The 16,356-nt window shown below is 40.3% G+C and overlaps 1 long non-coding RNA gene across 1 annotated transcript in view; it reads left to right on the top strand.

Annotated features, from left to right (window-relative positions):
• Nucleotides 1-16,356, top strand: part of LOC306642742 — a 33,535-nt gene that overhangs the window by 6,173 nt on the left and 11,006 nt on the right. Inside the window, exon 2 of the long non-coding RNA XR_013758655.1 lies at nucleotides 376-504. This is a non-coding gene — a long non-coding RNA (uncharacterized lncRNA). The remainder of the gene's footprint in view (nucleotides 1-375; nucleotides 505-16,356) is intronic.

Here is a 16,356-nt window from a genome sequence, read left to right as displayed (position 1 = left end):
GAAAAATAATGAGGAAAATATTCCAACAAATTAAACTTAGATAAAGGCTTAGGGAAAGCTATTGTGTTGTTAGCAAGTAACTAAATGATAGACCAGCAGCAAAGACAATAAAAATATTTTAAAATTGTATGTGAGATGAGTCTGATAAAAGGATGAGACATGGGTATGCCGTGATTTAATTAAACATTGAAGAACAATGTGAACAATTACAGTCCTTTCAGTGCATATGAAAGCTTTTAAATAAAAATCAAAGCTCATCAGTCTGCTGGGTCGGATAAGTCTTACTACTCTGTTAAATGCAGAAAACAAAACTTAAATGTAACATCTCATTACCTTATCCACTCTCTTTCCTGTTTCATTTCCTTTCACATTTAGGAGCTACCACTCCAAAACCAGTCCCAGAACCTGAGAAACAGACCACACAGTTAAAATTGCTGGAGTCATAGCCAGCACCTTGCCGTTCATTATTATATCTCTTGGAGTTGTGTTCGTAATGAAGAAAAGGTGAGTCCCCAGCTGTTGCCCAAAATGTAATTTTTGTCTCATTGTTTGTCAGATTGCTTCATGTGTGAAAGTATTTGATTACTGAGTTGGCATTGATGACCAGGACACATCTGTGACTCTGTGATTGCCTACATTTTTCATTATGTAATATTCACAGCTATGGGAAAGAAATTTAGAGTAAATGACTGTGGTTTTGTTTGAATATACAAAATATATCATGCCAAAATAGTATAAGAATTATGTGCCTTATACTGCATAAAGCCTTGAAAATCTTAAAAGCTATTTCCCTGCTAGGGAATTAGTAGTAATTGTTACTAACATGCTAGTATATTATAGACTTTCAAGAGTATGAGAAAGGACTTTTCCTCAGTATTTTATAAGGAAGATGAGCCCATGTTATGTGCAGGCCCCATGCCATGGTGTTTGCTCAAAAAAAAAAAAAAAAAAAAAAAAAATAGCAGAACATCAACACATATTAAGGACAAGTTAGTGTGCTAGTTAAATGTTACAATCTGGCCCTGTCTAGCCAAGGAGTCATCTTAGGGAAAGAGATCAATCTATCTGGTTATAGAAAGCAATTCTTACCTTCCATATTGAACCATTTTGCTCTGTAAAGACAATTAAAACCATACTTAGCAACGAAATCTTCAATCTGTATAAAAATGACCAACTTAAAAATATAGAAGGTACAAAAATGATAGGATAATCTCCAAAACAGAGGAAACACATGGGTCTTGTTACTTTTCTCTGTGGTTTATATACAATTCCTGTCATGGAGTAGGAGTGAGGTCATGGATGGTAGCGGGTGAAGGAGGAGAGGTTGTCCAGGAAGGTCTTGAAAGTTGAAGGCCGGACTGGGTCCTGAAATCTTCCAGTGTCGTTTAAGCAGATAGGAACATGATCCAGATTTTATGGTAGGAAGTTGAACTGAGTGAGGAGGGGAAGTCCTCTAGTCAGGAAGACCAGTTGAGTGAAGAGAAGAGGCAACCTGAGAAACAGTTGAGAGGTAAATTTTATTAGCCATTTGGAAGGAGAACAAACAATACAGAGAGAGCCTGTCTCCTGGGGTGGGCAAGTTAGTGGAGACAGCACCTTTCACCAAAATGTGGAGTGGAGGAGGAACTGGAGCCCATGTGAGGAGTAAAGATGGTGAGTTCAACTGTGCACATGTCAAGTTCAAGGTTCCATTCAGGGAGGTGTGTCCTGGTAGGTAGGCATGCTCCTGTGGAGGAATCTTAATTCCATAGTCCATACACCTTCAATTTTTTTGGAGCTGAAGCCATGGGTTCACATGAGAGAGTTATAGAGTAAGGAGCAACATCATCAAGAATGAAGATAAAGCCTGGGGTGATAGCAATATAGAAGGGGTGAATTGATATCCAAATATGTGCACGTGTGCTGATTTCTTCTTTCTCCATGTGTATTTTCTTCAAGTTCAATTCCAGAATGAAGTGTGGACCTTCGATAGCTGTACACCCCACTGGTTTAGGGTGTTTGTCATTTCATGTTCTTTATACCTTGTCATATGCGCTTTATCCTTTTTTTCCCTCATTTTTCACCCTTCATTTAATTGCTCTCATCACCTTGAATGTTTCTTTCCTTTTTATTCTAGTTCTCTGTACCTCTCTTGAACTTTTCATAACCTCCTTTTTCTCTTTTCTTCCTCCATATTTCTTATATTTAATTTTTTTCTCTCCACTTCCTTATCTCTCATCTCTTAAGATTTTTCCCTAGATGTTCTTCATCTTGATGTTTATGTAGATACCTGATTTTTGCTACCAATGATCTATCTTTATTTTTGTAGTAGTAGTAGATTTCAAAACTTAAACCTAAGAAACAATAAGGTCTCCCATGCCTGAATATTGAACTGAAGATTTTAGGGTGATTTATTGTGAATTCTGGGAAAGTACTGGATCTTTGTGTCATGTAGCAAGCTCTCTGTGAGGAATTGCTTGAAGCTAGTAATCCAGTTGCCCTGTGGCTTTAGCTAAATGTTAACTAATCCTCTAAGGGTCTATTTCTGATGGATTAATTCATCTTTTCTACCTAGGTCTCTCAGGTAGTCACAGAGGTCATTTTATAAATTAGAAACTTGAAGGGATTACCTGCGGTAACATATGGCCTTGATACAACTTTAGTCTTAGTACCCATAAGTCCTGTCAGATTTTACTTAATTATTTAAAACTCAGTATTCTTTAAAGGGCTGTCTTCACAGCATACACCATTTCTGTATTTGCATTTTTTAAAATACAGACTATATTTTCCATAAGGCAAATTTGCTAATATCTCATTCTTAGAATATATAAAACTTAAACCTGAATAATCATGTGGTAGAAATTGTCATATTTAACAGAAATTCTTAAAACTTCTAATAGTTCAGGACTTCTCACCCAATTTCATGTCTATATGTTAAAAGTATGCTTTTAAACAGAATAGTTAAAATATGACATTGTTCACAGATAAGTTGCTGGAGTGTTACTGATGTGTAGCAAGCATATTTCATTATTTAAGCCTGCCCAGTAGGTCTGTCAAATGCTCTTTGTTCAGGCCCAGAAACGTTCATTGGTGAGTAGATGATCTTTCAGCTGTGTCTCCCCCTGTCCCACAATGCCCCCTGTGCCCTCAATTAAAAAGGAGAAGCAGTGGAAAAGTGAAAAAAGGGAATGAGAGGGAAAGGGAAGCACAGCCTCAGGTTAGATTTCTAGACATAATTAATCATTTTTGCTGGTAGAACCTATTTCTACCAAACTGAGCTCATTCCTGTGTGGGCCTTCTTTTCCTCTACCCACAGCATTCTGAGTCAGCCAACTCAAATATATGCATTGACCATAAAGACACTCAAGGACAGAGAGAGAGAGAGAGAGAGAGAGAGAGAGAGAGAGAGAGAGAGAGAGAGAAGTGGGGGGGGTGCCTTCTTCAAAAATAGTTGGAAAAGGCAGAAAATTAAAATCTGTTCATCTCATACTAATTCCTGAAATTCTTTTGCATATAGGCAATACTGACTAAAAACTGACATGATCTTCAGTTTTAGTGTCCTATAAAACTCTCACAAATCAATGACTAATAGATTTTTTTTGTTTGTTTGTTTGTTTTTTGTTGTTTCTGACTATTAACTCATTTGACCCTTGCCTGGACTAATAAAATCTGAAAACCTCTTTACTTTAAAAAGTTTTATAAGGCCTGTACATTTATTTTATTCTATAAGCAAAGCATTTTCTTATTTTCCCTATCCTAAAATGTTTTGGTGAAACATTTTAATGCAGCAACTATTAAGAAAGGATGGGAGATAAAGATCTGTAATATTAAGTTTTCATGCAGAGCCCCATGGCAATATACTCTCAAAATTAATGTATATTAACTTGAGTAGTAGACATTTCTTACCATATTTTACCCATGGATACTTAAATATATAAATGAAAACACCTGCATTTTTAACACTTTTCAAAGGAATAATTTATCTCAATTACATGTTCCACAGAAATTAGTATATAAGCATCAACAATATTACCATGATTAATTGTATTTACTATTGTTTCTAAAATTGCTATAAATCTTCCATAAGTTTGAGAACATCTGTATTACAATAATATTCCTGTCAGCCATTTTGATACATTGGAATTGCAGAAGATGTGATTATTGGGAAATAAAGAGATATGAATTATTGGGCAAAATAGCAAGTGGTAGCTTCTGTTACATAAACCCCGGTTACAGGTTACTACTGTTTTTAATCCTGAAACACTGTGCCCCCATATCCTAAACTCATTAACCAACATACATTTTACGAATGAAGCATAAATTATTAAATATTTAGTGTCCATTATTCTATTTAAATAATACTAGTGTTATCATGAAGAAAATTGCACTAAAGATGGGATATATTTCTGAAGTTATCATAAAACAAAATGATGCGGGAAAATTTGATGAAAGTGTTATTTTCAAAGAGATGCCTGCGGTGCGTGGCTTGAGGCAAGTTGACATTAACTCTAGTTCCCCTCCTTTGCCTGTTTACAAAGGAGACAGAATTTCACCCACTATGGCTAAGGGTGACTTGTTTGCAGAAAACATTTTTTTAAGTTCTGAATGCTTAATTCAAAGTTCTGTTTCAAAATCACAGTTCTTGAAACTACAAAGAGGAAGTCATGCAGATATTTCTTCCTGAATATTATTTTAAATATGCGAATTTAACATTAGTCTCCTTTGCAAAGGAGTAAGATTTACCAAGCTGCTATCACCTGAGACTAAGGCAATAGTCTGTTTCCCTATGTAGTCAACTCTTCATTTCCACAGGTTCCAATTTTATGAATTCCACCAACCGAAGACAAAACCATAAGGAAAAAGATTGCATCTGTCCTAAATATGTACAGGCAATTTTCTTGTCATTATTCCCTAAACAAACTAGTAACAGCTAACCACACAGCATTTGCATTATATTAGGTATTCTAAGTCATCTGAGATCATTTAAAATATACAGGAAAATGTATGTTACATGCTAGTACTATGCAATGTTACATAAAGGACTTGAACATACACAGAGACTTCTGGAACCAATCTCCATAAATACCAAGGGAAAAGTGTGCCCAACCCCATCTTTAATGCTAGAGAGTGAAATCCAGGTACTGTTAAACTGATGATTTGCACAGCTGTCAATTTTTTGTCCTTTTTACTAGTAACAGTAACAATGGCACAGATAATCCACAAACAGAATATGAATGTGTCCAGCATTCTAAAGTCTCACCGTGCTTCAAGTCAAATCCCCAGAGCTCCCACATGCAGGCTCTAGCATTGTGAAGTTTCAGTTTTATGGGTTTGATCAAAAGAAAGAAAATAAATTCAGTACATGCTGCCTAAAACTTAGGGCTGCAGCTCCTCTCATTTGAATGAAGTACTTGTGGATCTCAAAGTATTCTCTAGTTGCCCTGTTTCTGGTGCCTTTCTCTGCAGACTAGACTTGGTGGCTCTCAGTTGACTAGAAACTCTCTGAGGACCACCTATGGCTTAATCATCTTTGGTTCTTCCATTCATAACACAGACTGGGCACTTGATAAGCATTCGATCTCTTGTATTAAAGAGTGAACTAGTAGGTGCTCATGTTGTTCTGCCCATTGAGCGGTCCCTCGCCCCAGCTACACAAAGAAGCTTGACTGGCTCTGACCTATTTGCTTCATCTCATTACTGAGGCAAGTCATGAGACCTTATTTGTGTGTGTGTGTGTGTGTGTGTGTGTGTGTGTGTGTGTGTGTTTTGCTGGAGTCTGACCCCAGGCCTTGCTCATACTGTGTTAGGCCACTCCTCCACCGATTATATTCTCAGCCTACAATTCCAATTCTTGCTTCCCCTGTCTACTTCATGAAATCTCTCTTCCCTGGACTTAAGTCTTCTGTGAAGAAGATAGCCTTGTGATAAGATTTCTTCTGCCTCCTCTGTTGTGAGACACTGTGCGATTGTATATGTTACCCATGACACCAGAACAAATCTTTTTACAGAGCCCATCATTTTTTCAAATAAGTTTGTTGACCACATGATCACCAAAAAGATTAAAACAAGATTTACCGGGCTGGGGAGATAGCTCAGTTGGTAAAGTGCTTGCCTTGCAAGCACAGGGCCCTGGGTTCAATCCCCAACACCGAAAAAAAAAAAAAAAAAAAAAATTTACCTTGGGTAATTTTAGTTACTTATACCACATCTATGAATGAACATGAACAGACTTTAAAAATAGTCTTTCCATTTGTATTACTTATTACTTCTTTGATGATAACAATGATGATAACAATCACAGCAGCCAAAATGTATTAAGTGTCTGCCTCATACAGGGCAGAACTGTTAAATTTTTTGAAGAGAATTTTCAAACTCAGGCCTGGTAACAACTCTGTGACATATGTCCAGTTACTCTGTTTTAACTCCAAGGAATCCAAGGAGGAGAGGGACGAGTTTAAGGTCAATGGTCAGTAAGTGACAGAACAAAGAATTAAATGTGTCCCCTGTCTCCAGAGCCTCCATTCTGACCCATTATGGTCTTTTAGTTAAAATGGAATAGCCATAGAAAGAGATAAATGCAATATCTGAATAGTGAACTGGAAAGAAACCACCAGAAATGTCCATGACCTGCACTGCGACCAGTATTCCATGTTTCTCACCACAGGTATTTACAGAAAGAATAAAATTATACTCCAGATCCTGATGCACTGTCTTCCTTGATGATGGCCCAGTTCAAGGGCCCTACTCACTGAAGGTCAGAACACAGAGAGGATCCCTGGGTACCTCTGGATCTTTTAAAAGCCTAGGCTTGAAATATGGCACAAATTAATGGAAAGAAAGATGTAGTTGATGTTTACAATCCTAGCCTTTTCATTTTTAGATGCATAAAGTAGTTTTTAAGTCCCATGATGTTCACACCATAAATTCCAAATTGATCCAGTAGCCCCTATTAGCCAATATAACAAATCCTAGGTACCTGGAAATCATGAGAGCATCCCTCCTCCTGCTTTCTAGCACCATATGGGATTAGGCCAGAGACTCCTCAAACAAACCCTGTTCTGCCCTGGGTACACTGCATTGTCCAAGGGGACCTGACTTGATGCTTCCCAGCATTGCCCTTACCAGCCTGGCTCACCTTGCTGACGGAGAACAGACCAGAATTGGAAGTTGCTGCTGTGTTGTCTTATTCCCTACATGCTCACTTGATGGCTTTTGAGAGGAAAAGGGGAATGTTGCCAGTCTCAATGTGGAATCAACTCCAGCACTGCTTCCATCATCTCTGCTCCTCCACAGACTAATGAGGAGGAGTTGCCCACCTGCATGGATGGCAACATCTGTGGTCCAGAGGCAAGAACTCCTATCTGTAGTGAAAAGTTGCCATGCAGGGTGAGGGCTGAACTTCAGCAAGCCAGATACAGGTTCCTAAAGTGGGTTTGGGAGCCCTTTCTTGAGAGACACAGAGGGTTAATATGTGGCTGTTATGTGAAAACCCAGGTGAGCTGAAAGTGGTACAGCAGCTCTTAGGTTTTTGCCCCAGATGACATAGTATGGCATCTGATAACAGCCATATGATTATCTTCCAGTGATGTACAGAAATGGCATGTTATAAACCTTTGCAGTGAGTTGCACCTCTCCATTTGACTGCTGCTAGGTCTCTGTAAAGTGCACTTCCAAGCTTTATATCTTAAAATTTCTATACTAGAAGAATATGAGAATACTTACTCTATGAAAAACTAATAATGTCATCAATACACAGATGTCCTTTTATTAACTGGGTTTAATTTTTACAGTAAAATCCAGAATCCACAGGTATTTACAGACTTGCAGAATTTAGCAGTATTAGCAAAAATCAAGGAGAGCCTTAAACCTCTTATACACTTAGGGAATAGTGTTAATAACCAGAATTAGACTAAGTCAAAGCAGACAGATATAAGTCAGGTGTTTAAATGATAGTGTTTCCCTTTTATGCCAGATGAAATGTATAAAAGACAGCACTTATTGCTTAAATTGAAATGAACTTTCATTTTAGAAACTTTTACAGAACATTTAGATGAGACTGACAAACATTTAGTTTCAGATCTATCTATATCTCTAGTCATGTATATTTAGGTTATTCATGAAAATCAAGCTTGGTCAAGATCTTAAGTCATCTGTTTCTCTGACAAAGAAAAATCCTAAAAGCAATGCACATCACACTTTAAAACTTTATAGCTCTCAAATCCTGCACAAATTGGTGCTCATCAGTGTGAATTTTTTTTTTTTAAATAGGCAGAAGAGGCAGAGTAGGATATCTGGCAAAGCTGACTCATTGTACAATTTAAACATCTGTCCAGAAGAGAATGAATGCCTGTGTCTTAAGGGGTTATGTTCTCCCCCCACCCCCGGGGAAAGTTATTTCCTCCTAAAACAAATCTTGGTTAAGATAACATTGATCACCTTTCTCAAGGTCCTTTGGCTTTAAAGGCCTTACTTCTAGTAGACCTCCAGTACAGCAGGTTCTGTTTTCTTTTTCTGGAAGGCCTTTAAATGGAGTTGTTAATTTTGGGGTAAGTATGTTATCTGTGTATTTAATTTAGACAACAAATTTTGTCCCAGGAGAGGGATCAGACAATCTGGCATATTTAAAAAACTGTGCCTTAAACCATTTTCTCTTCCAGTTTGCACTGAAGGTGTTGGAACACAGGTTATTGTTTGACCAGTCTCTCTTATCATCATAATGCCATCAAATTTAAGTGAGTTCCCCACTGTCAATTATACCCAGAGACTCTGTCTTTATACACCTATGTATCTAAGGCACTCTGTCTAGTGAAGTGATGTCACATTGACATATACAGAGATTGTTAGTGACCTCACTCCAGAAATCAGCAGAGCCAAGACACAGGTGCTTGAATCCATGGAGACTCAGGCCTTTGTATTTTTAGCTCTGTGAGCAACAGGCAGGGCTGCACCCAGAAGTGTCCCCTGGTGAAATAGGGCAGATCTTAATAAGGGGAGATGATTTTGTTCCTAGGTTATAAATTAATAATATTGGAACCCATTGTTTCATTCTTGTGATTGGCAGCTTTTATATTCCATCCCCATTTAAGATAGGCTAGTTAATTACAGCAGACATGAATGTAATGGGCCCCAGATAGGTTTTTTTAAACATAAAGGCAACTTTGTGAGGTTAAGCATTCCAATCCACCCCTTTGTCCCAGAGTGGCAGGGAAAATGGAAATGGGGGTGAACTCAAATGTAGGTTACAAAAAATTTAGACTTAAGGACTAAAAGTACACAGCCAAATAGAAAGTCATGGGACAAGCCAAGAGCCTTGGTACATTCCCAATATCTGTAGAACATAGATTCCAACAACTGGCCTTAATGCTTTTAATGTTCTTCAGCATGGACTCTGATCAATACTTTTATCCAGCAGCCAACATCCCTGAACTGGTATACTCAAGTGGAAAAGTTTTTCACCAGTTTCCCCCTCACATCACAGGGCATTCCACCTTTTCCCTCTCATTCAAAGCTAATTTTATTTCTTTTACTTTTGTCCTCTGCCAACATCCATGGATTTCATTCTTTGAACCCATGAGACAAGAACCCAGAAAGAAAATCACTGAGGCATATAGCTCACATATGACAGGAAACATGCAAAATCCAAACAGAATCCAAGCACCACGCCACACACCAGAATCTCACACAAGGGATTTATTGTCAGTAGCACACAGGCTAACCAACAAGGCTAACCCCCTGGGGAGAGCAGCAATATATTGGTTCTTGCAGAGCGGTTTTATAGCCTGCAATAGGAATTTTTATGCATGCTTAGTGCTTGCATCATGGGCTGGGGTGGGGTTGAACTCTTAGTAGTAGTCACGTTTTACAGTAAGCTAAGTAGCATTGGCTCAGAATCAAAACTTAGGAGCCCCCTATGTAAAATGGCTTCTGACCTAAAATGGCAGACCTGATGCCAATAACATAGATTTCATTTATCTGCAGAAGTGGCAAACTGAGCTCTGTTCTCAAACTCTGGATTTATTCCCATGGGCACAGAATGGCTGGAAAGCTGTGCAGAGGCCAGGTCCTCTTTGCCAATATCTCTGTATAGAACAGGTAGTTTTCCTGTGATTTTGTTTTTTCTCCTTTATCTTAGGACTGGTGTCCCTGACCCACAGCAGGATGATTGGCAGCTGCCTGGGACCAGGCTGAGAAGTAGTACTTAGACTGTTAGCACTGGGTTGAAAAGAAAAAGAAAAAAAAAAAATTAAACCCTCCTTTGCTATCTTTCTATACTCACATATTAGAGGGAGCACCTTTTTGCGTCTAACTTAGTTTTTGCCTGTTAAGATTCATTATGTAATTGCCTACATTCCTATACATACAGAATCTTTCACTTATTTTATCTCTGACAAACCAACTCCCAACTGTGAGATTATAAAATAATTCAGAAAAAAACTATTCAAAGACCCAGTTGTTACTGGAGAACATTATTTTTTTCTCAGACATGTTTACATTTGCAGGTGGCCCATTCAATGAAGATCTTTCCCAAGATACAATGTGTAGGATCAACACTGTTTTGCCCAAGTCTTAAGGGGCCAGAAGTGAATGTGAACAAAGAACAGAAGACAGACAGACAGAATCCTTAAACCATGGCCAACAGATAGAAATTTTTAAAACAGACTAGGTAAAGAGAAATTATCCCAAGTTTCCAACTCCTCCTCAACTGTGACTTCTACACAGATGGGTGTAGGTGCCACAGATGGATAGGGACCAGATGTTCCCCCAAAGGGGAACCATATGTGTAGAATCAAGAATCTTGGTGTGCACACCAGGGGAGCTTACTGAATGGCCCAGGTGTCTTGAATTTACTGCATTCAGTTTCCTTTTTCTCAAAGTAGACCAAGATGGAGTAATCCAGGGAAGGAAGACAGGAGTTCCTTGAAGCAAAGGGTGCTTTGGTGGCTGCTGGGAGTCCCTTGGTCCCTCCTTTTACTTACAGGAATAGTTCCTCTGATTTGACCCAAGGCCCACCTTCTGAATTTCCAATTTTCAGCTTTCAAAATGTTCACTACATCCTCAGCATGGAAGTGCAGTTGCTTGGAGTGCCAGGCCTGCCCAAGAAAGCCGGAGCAGGGGCTTCTCTAGGGTCCCACCTGGAGCACCAAATTTGTAACTGAAAACTCAGTCCTTGTCCCTGATGCCAATCCAATACCGAGGACATAGTTTTGAAAAAAAAAAAAAAAAAATTGTATTGCTTTGCTAGCAAAGAAGCAGCACAGGGAACTCCTGTCCCAAAGCCTGTGATTCTGCCCATCAGGAAGAACAGGGGAGTTTTAAAGGAGTTCTCCAAAGGTCAGGTGTATCCTGACAGGGGGTCCTGGTCACCCTGATGGTGTGTTAACATTCACTTATTGCTTTGGGAGATAGTCACTTTCTAGATCCTCTGGCAGGTATCTCCTTCCTGTTGAGCACATCTAACTCAGGGTAATCTTGTTCCCACCCCCCCAGCTTAGGGAGGGGGAGAGGGAGAAGAGGAAAAGGAAAACATATCCCTTTTAAAATAATCCTCAGAGCTATATTCAAAAGGTGAAGTAGACCACTGTTACAATATCACATAACACAAAGATACTAATATCTCCATGGTTATGTTATAGAAAATCTCCACATGTTGTAAAATATGATTTGCTGACCATGGTGGCAATGCTTAGAGAGATACATGATAAAATCTTTTATCATAAATAGTTCCAATTTTAAACTTTTCCATATGAAAAGCAAAGCCAAAATTACCATTGTTTTAAAAACATTAAATGACTCTAAAACACAATAACTTCTGAAGGGTTATGGAAAACAATATTCCTGCAAAATAGCCCCTGAAGAAAAACAGAGAGAGGTGCAGCTCAGAAGAAGGGAGGGGAAACTAGCTAAGAAACAATGGACCCCAGGGAAAAGGGAAGATACTGAATGCTGGACCCTACATGATGATCCTCCCCCATGGCAAAACAGAAGTCCAGCAAATACCAATGGGCAAGACTTGAGTACTCACCTCTCAGGATCTGGACTCTTAACTTCTCAGACAACAAGTTTCAACCTTTTTACAACTACTGTCCTAAATTAAAGTTTGAATCCATTCAACTAGCCCCTGACAGTCAAATCTGCATATACACGGCTTCCAATGATTACATTGTTGTACCCTATAAAACCAAAATCCTCTCTGTAACTGACAGCCATTTTCCCTTCTGGAAAGTGGACCTCAAGGGTGCCCGAGTCAGTGAAGGAGTAAAGGGTTCTCTGAATCCGTTGAAGTCTGCTTCCCATCCTTTTGTGCTTACATTTTGGTTCCTTGACTGGAAAATATGTGTAAGGTAAAATGGACTCTTCCCCTTTCCTTTTCCCCTTCCCCTGCAGTTAAGTTAAACAACTGATGAGACCTGGGGAGTGACTGTTGAGACTCTGACACCCCTATGGTCCTCTGAAGTTGGGAGTCCCCCAGCCACCACTTTCAATATGACTGAATCTTAAACTGTGCACACCCTACTCCGTGGAAAGTGACCCTCCATACCCTCTGAGTCCACTTTGGCTTAATAGCTACTGGTACGCAACCCATAACTGACCCTGATCCTGGGCTAGGTTTTTGCAGCCTATGCTACATGGACAGTGCAAGAATTTGTATCGAGTCCTTTGTTGGTGCTGGAGGCATCCTCTTTCTGACCCCCTTCCCACACCCTTGCCACCCTCTCCCTGATCCCTTCCTGATACCCTGCAGACCTCCAGATCAGAGGCCCCTTTGCCATTTTGTTCCTGCACCCAACACCAGTATTTAAATTCTTCAGAAAGGTAAAACTCCATCTCATCCATTCCTCAAGTCTCTATCAGATAGGCACCCTGCCCTGAGACCTCTGCTTTTTGGCCCATGGGAACCTGAAGGTTCCCCCATCACTGTTGTCTGGTTTCCAGCAGATAGGTGCCCTGCCCTGAGACCCCACCTTTTGGACCATGGTGCTCCAGGAGTTCCTCCACCATTGAAATTGTGGTGAAGATGTTCCCCTATTTCTGGTGGCACTGTCTAGCTCAGTGTCGGAAAGAATCCAGTGGATGCTTTGGTTTTAATCTGACACTGCAATTACCCCCTCCAAAACATGGGAATCAGTCAATTTCACAGGACTCCCCTTTGGGTTGTCTCATTGGCAATTTTAAGACCCCTTACTCCCAAAGTGACCTCAAAATCAAATGCTCATTAAGCTCAGCATTTGAAGTTGGCCACACTAAAAATTAGGTAAACTGCACCAATGGCCCAAATATGGAACCTTTGATCAAGAAATTTTCCAAAAATTAAAAAGTCATTTGTTGCAAAATGGCAAATTGGAGTGAGGTCCTCTACTTCAAAACCTTTCTTGTCCTTCACTCAACCCCCCATTAGGAAAACCTTGTCCCATTTTGCAATTCTTACACACTCTCAACTCTCTTCCTCATTTACATCCCCAGAAATAGCAGATGAAACTCCTCCTTTCAGATCCTGGGGTCCCATGGACCCCACATCAGCTCCCCTCCCTAAAATTTCAAGGCTAAAACATCTAGTGCCCCTCAACAAAGTCCCACTACCCCATAACTGACTCCTCCCCATGAAGTCCAGGTGCCCTGCCATCAAATCCACCTCCACAGACCCCACACACTAGTTCCCCCTCTCCCCTCTCCTCCCCTCCCCATACAAGTTCTAATAAACTCCCAGCAAAACACATGTTCCCTCTGGGAGGTGACAGGAGCTGAAGGTATGGTCTGGGTTCATGTTATCTTCTCCATGAGAGATAAGTACCAAATGGAGGATAGATTGGAATCTTTTTCTGAAAACCCTGCTAAATATAGGAAAGAGTTCACCTGCTTAACTCAGGCCTACCACCTTGGGCAGATGTGTACCATATAGGAACATCTACTGTGACCAATGATGAACGCCCTCAAGTTTGGCAGGCTGCAAGAGGTCATGTGGACCTTCTACATAACCAAAACCCTAATAGCCATCCAGCTGCAGACACTGCTACCCTACACTTGAATCTAATTGGACTTATCACTTTCAAGACCCCAGGATCCTCAAGATCTCCTTCACAAACTAAAAGCCTCCATTGTCATTCCCACTTTAAAGCCCACTACTATCTTTTTAATACTGGCCTGGACCTGGTCCCTGAACCCCCTAAGGCTACCTATTGTCCTTTACTTGCTGGGATTAACACCAGAGTCTGGGATACTCCTCAACCCCAAATAGCAAAACACCATTCCCCAGTTCATATCCAACTGAGACACCCCACCCATTATGTAACCCTCCCCCAATATCCTTTAACCCCCCACTCAACCCTCAAAGGTTTGAAACCCATCACCTCCCATTTATTGTAGTCCAAGTTCCTCATACCAACCTGTGTGGGTCTCTCAGCCACATACTCTGTGGATGAGGAAAGGGTTAACTGCTGGAGGATGATATTGGCTATAAATCAATCAGTTACCCATAAACTAATCAATAAATGAGAGGGAGCATGAGAGTTCTGGCCATACCAGCTCTGGCCTCTAACAACATGCAGTAACCCAACTCTCCTTTATTTTATAGTCACACAGGTAAAGGGGCCAAGAAAAGGAAGGACTTCTGTGATGAACAGGATGAAGTGGAGTTAGGGGAACCACATTCTTAGGGGGACTATCACAGAAGTAGACAGGGAACACTCCCACGCAGCACTGCATGCTTCCTGGCAATCTGGGACATTCCTCCGTGGTACTCAGTTCCTAGAAGTCAGACATTTGCATCCCATGGCTCAACCTAGTTTGATTCTACTAAATTAAGGATGGCCCCCCACACTTGCCTCATACCTCCCGCATCCTCAGAGTAAAGAAACCCAATAGTTTCGACTAGTGCAGGACCTCAGAAAAATCGACAAGTCAATTTTTTCCCACATACCCTGTAGTACCCAAGCCCGACACCCTTTTATCTTATATCCCAGCCTCCACCACACATTTTTCAGTATTAGACCTGAAGGATGCCTTCTTTACTATTCCCCTCCATCCTGGCTCACACCCACTTTTCACCTTTTCCTGCACAGACCCAGACACTAACTACTCATGGCAGTTTACCTGGACTGTTCTCCCACAGGGCTTCCGAGATAGCCCCCCATACTTTGGCAAGGCTCTCTAGCATGACCTGGCCAACCTAAATTTATCCCCTAGCCACCTTATACAGTATGTGGATGACCTCTTGCTCTGTAGCCCTTTCCAAATATTCTACCTGTCACACTAGTACCCTCATTAACATGCTGGCCTCCTGGGATTACTGGATTTCTCAATCTAGGGCCCAGTTCTGAACCCCTCAGTTACAATATTTAGGCATCCTTTTAGCCCCACTTCCTGCACTATACCCCCAGAAAGACTCCAGGCTATAAAAGACATTCTCCTACCAACCACCAAAGGGACATGTTGTATCTCTTAGGCCTTTTTAATTATTTTCACATCTGGATTCTAAAATTCTCCCTCATAGCCAAATCCCTCTATAAAGCTTCCAATGGAATCTTTCAGATCCTCTTCCATTTTCCCATTCTTTTTCCTTGACCATTTCTACTCTCCAAAATTCTCTTCTCAAATTCTCAACTCTATATTTACCAAGCCCTAACAAGCCTTTTTTTCCTGTCACTCCACTCAGAACATGGACAAGCCTTGGGAGCTCTTTACCAGAAGGCAGGAAATACCCCTCACCCCTTTGCCTTCCTATCCAAACAATTAGACTTAGTTTATCTAGGCTGGCACCAGTGCCGCAAGGTGTTAGCAACAGCAGTTCTCCTGATCCCTCAGGTGAGAAAATTTGCATTATATCAACCCATTACAGTTGTTGCAACACACTCTCTCCCAGATCTTCTCAGTCATCATTAATTTTTATCCCTTTCCCCAACCAGAGTTCAGTTATTTCATGCACAATTCCTAGATCTCTAACTACCTTTCAGCAAGACTCCTCACTAAACCCTGCCAGTCCTCTCCAACAAAAATACCCTCTGTCCCTGTCATTTCTCACTCTTGTCCTGACATTCTGGACTTTATGATGAGTCCATTTTCTCATATAACAGATCAACATTGACTGGACTCCCCAGATTGCTTCATAAATCGAAGCTCCCCAAAACAGTCCCCTTACCTTGCAGGTTATGATATAATTCAAGGAGAAGCTACAACAAATTCTTCTTTAATCCTCTCCCAGATATTAGAGTTATCTCCCTTACCTCCAGGGACCACATCCCAGCAAGCTGAGTTACAAGGCAAAAATCAGTCAATATGTTTTACGATTCTAAGTACACATACAATATTATTCATTTAAACATCTTAATCTGGAGAGAAAAGCTTCCTAATTTAAACAGGAACCCCAATTCTTAATGCTAGTTA

The sequence above is a fragment of the Sciurus vulgaris genome, assembly GCF_902686455.1.
Source record: "Sciurus vulgaris genome assembly, chromosome: 13".
In the NCBI taxonomy this organism is placed as follows: domain Eukaryota; kingdom Metazoa; phylum Chordata; class Mammalia; order Rodentia; family Sciuridae; genus Sciurus; species Sciurus vulgaris.
The sequence above is the reverse complement of the archived record's forward strand: the minus strand, read 5'-3'. Positions and strand labels throughout refer to the sequence as shown.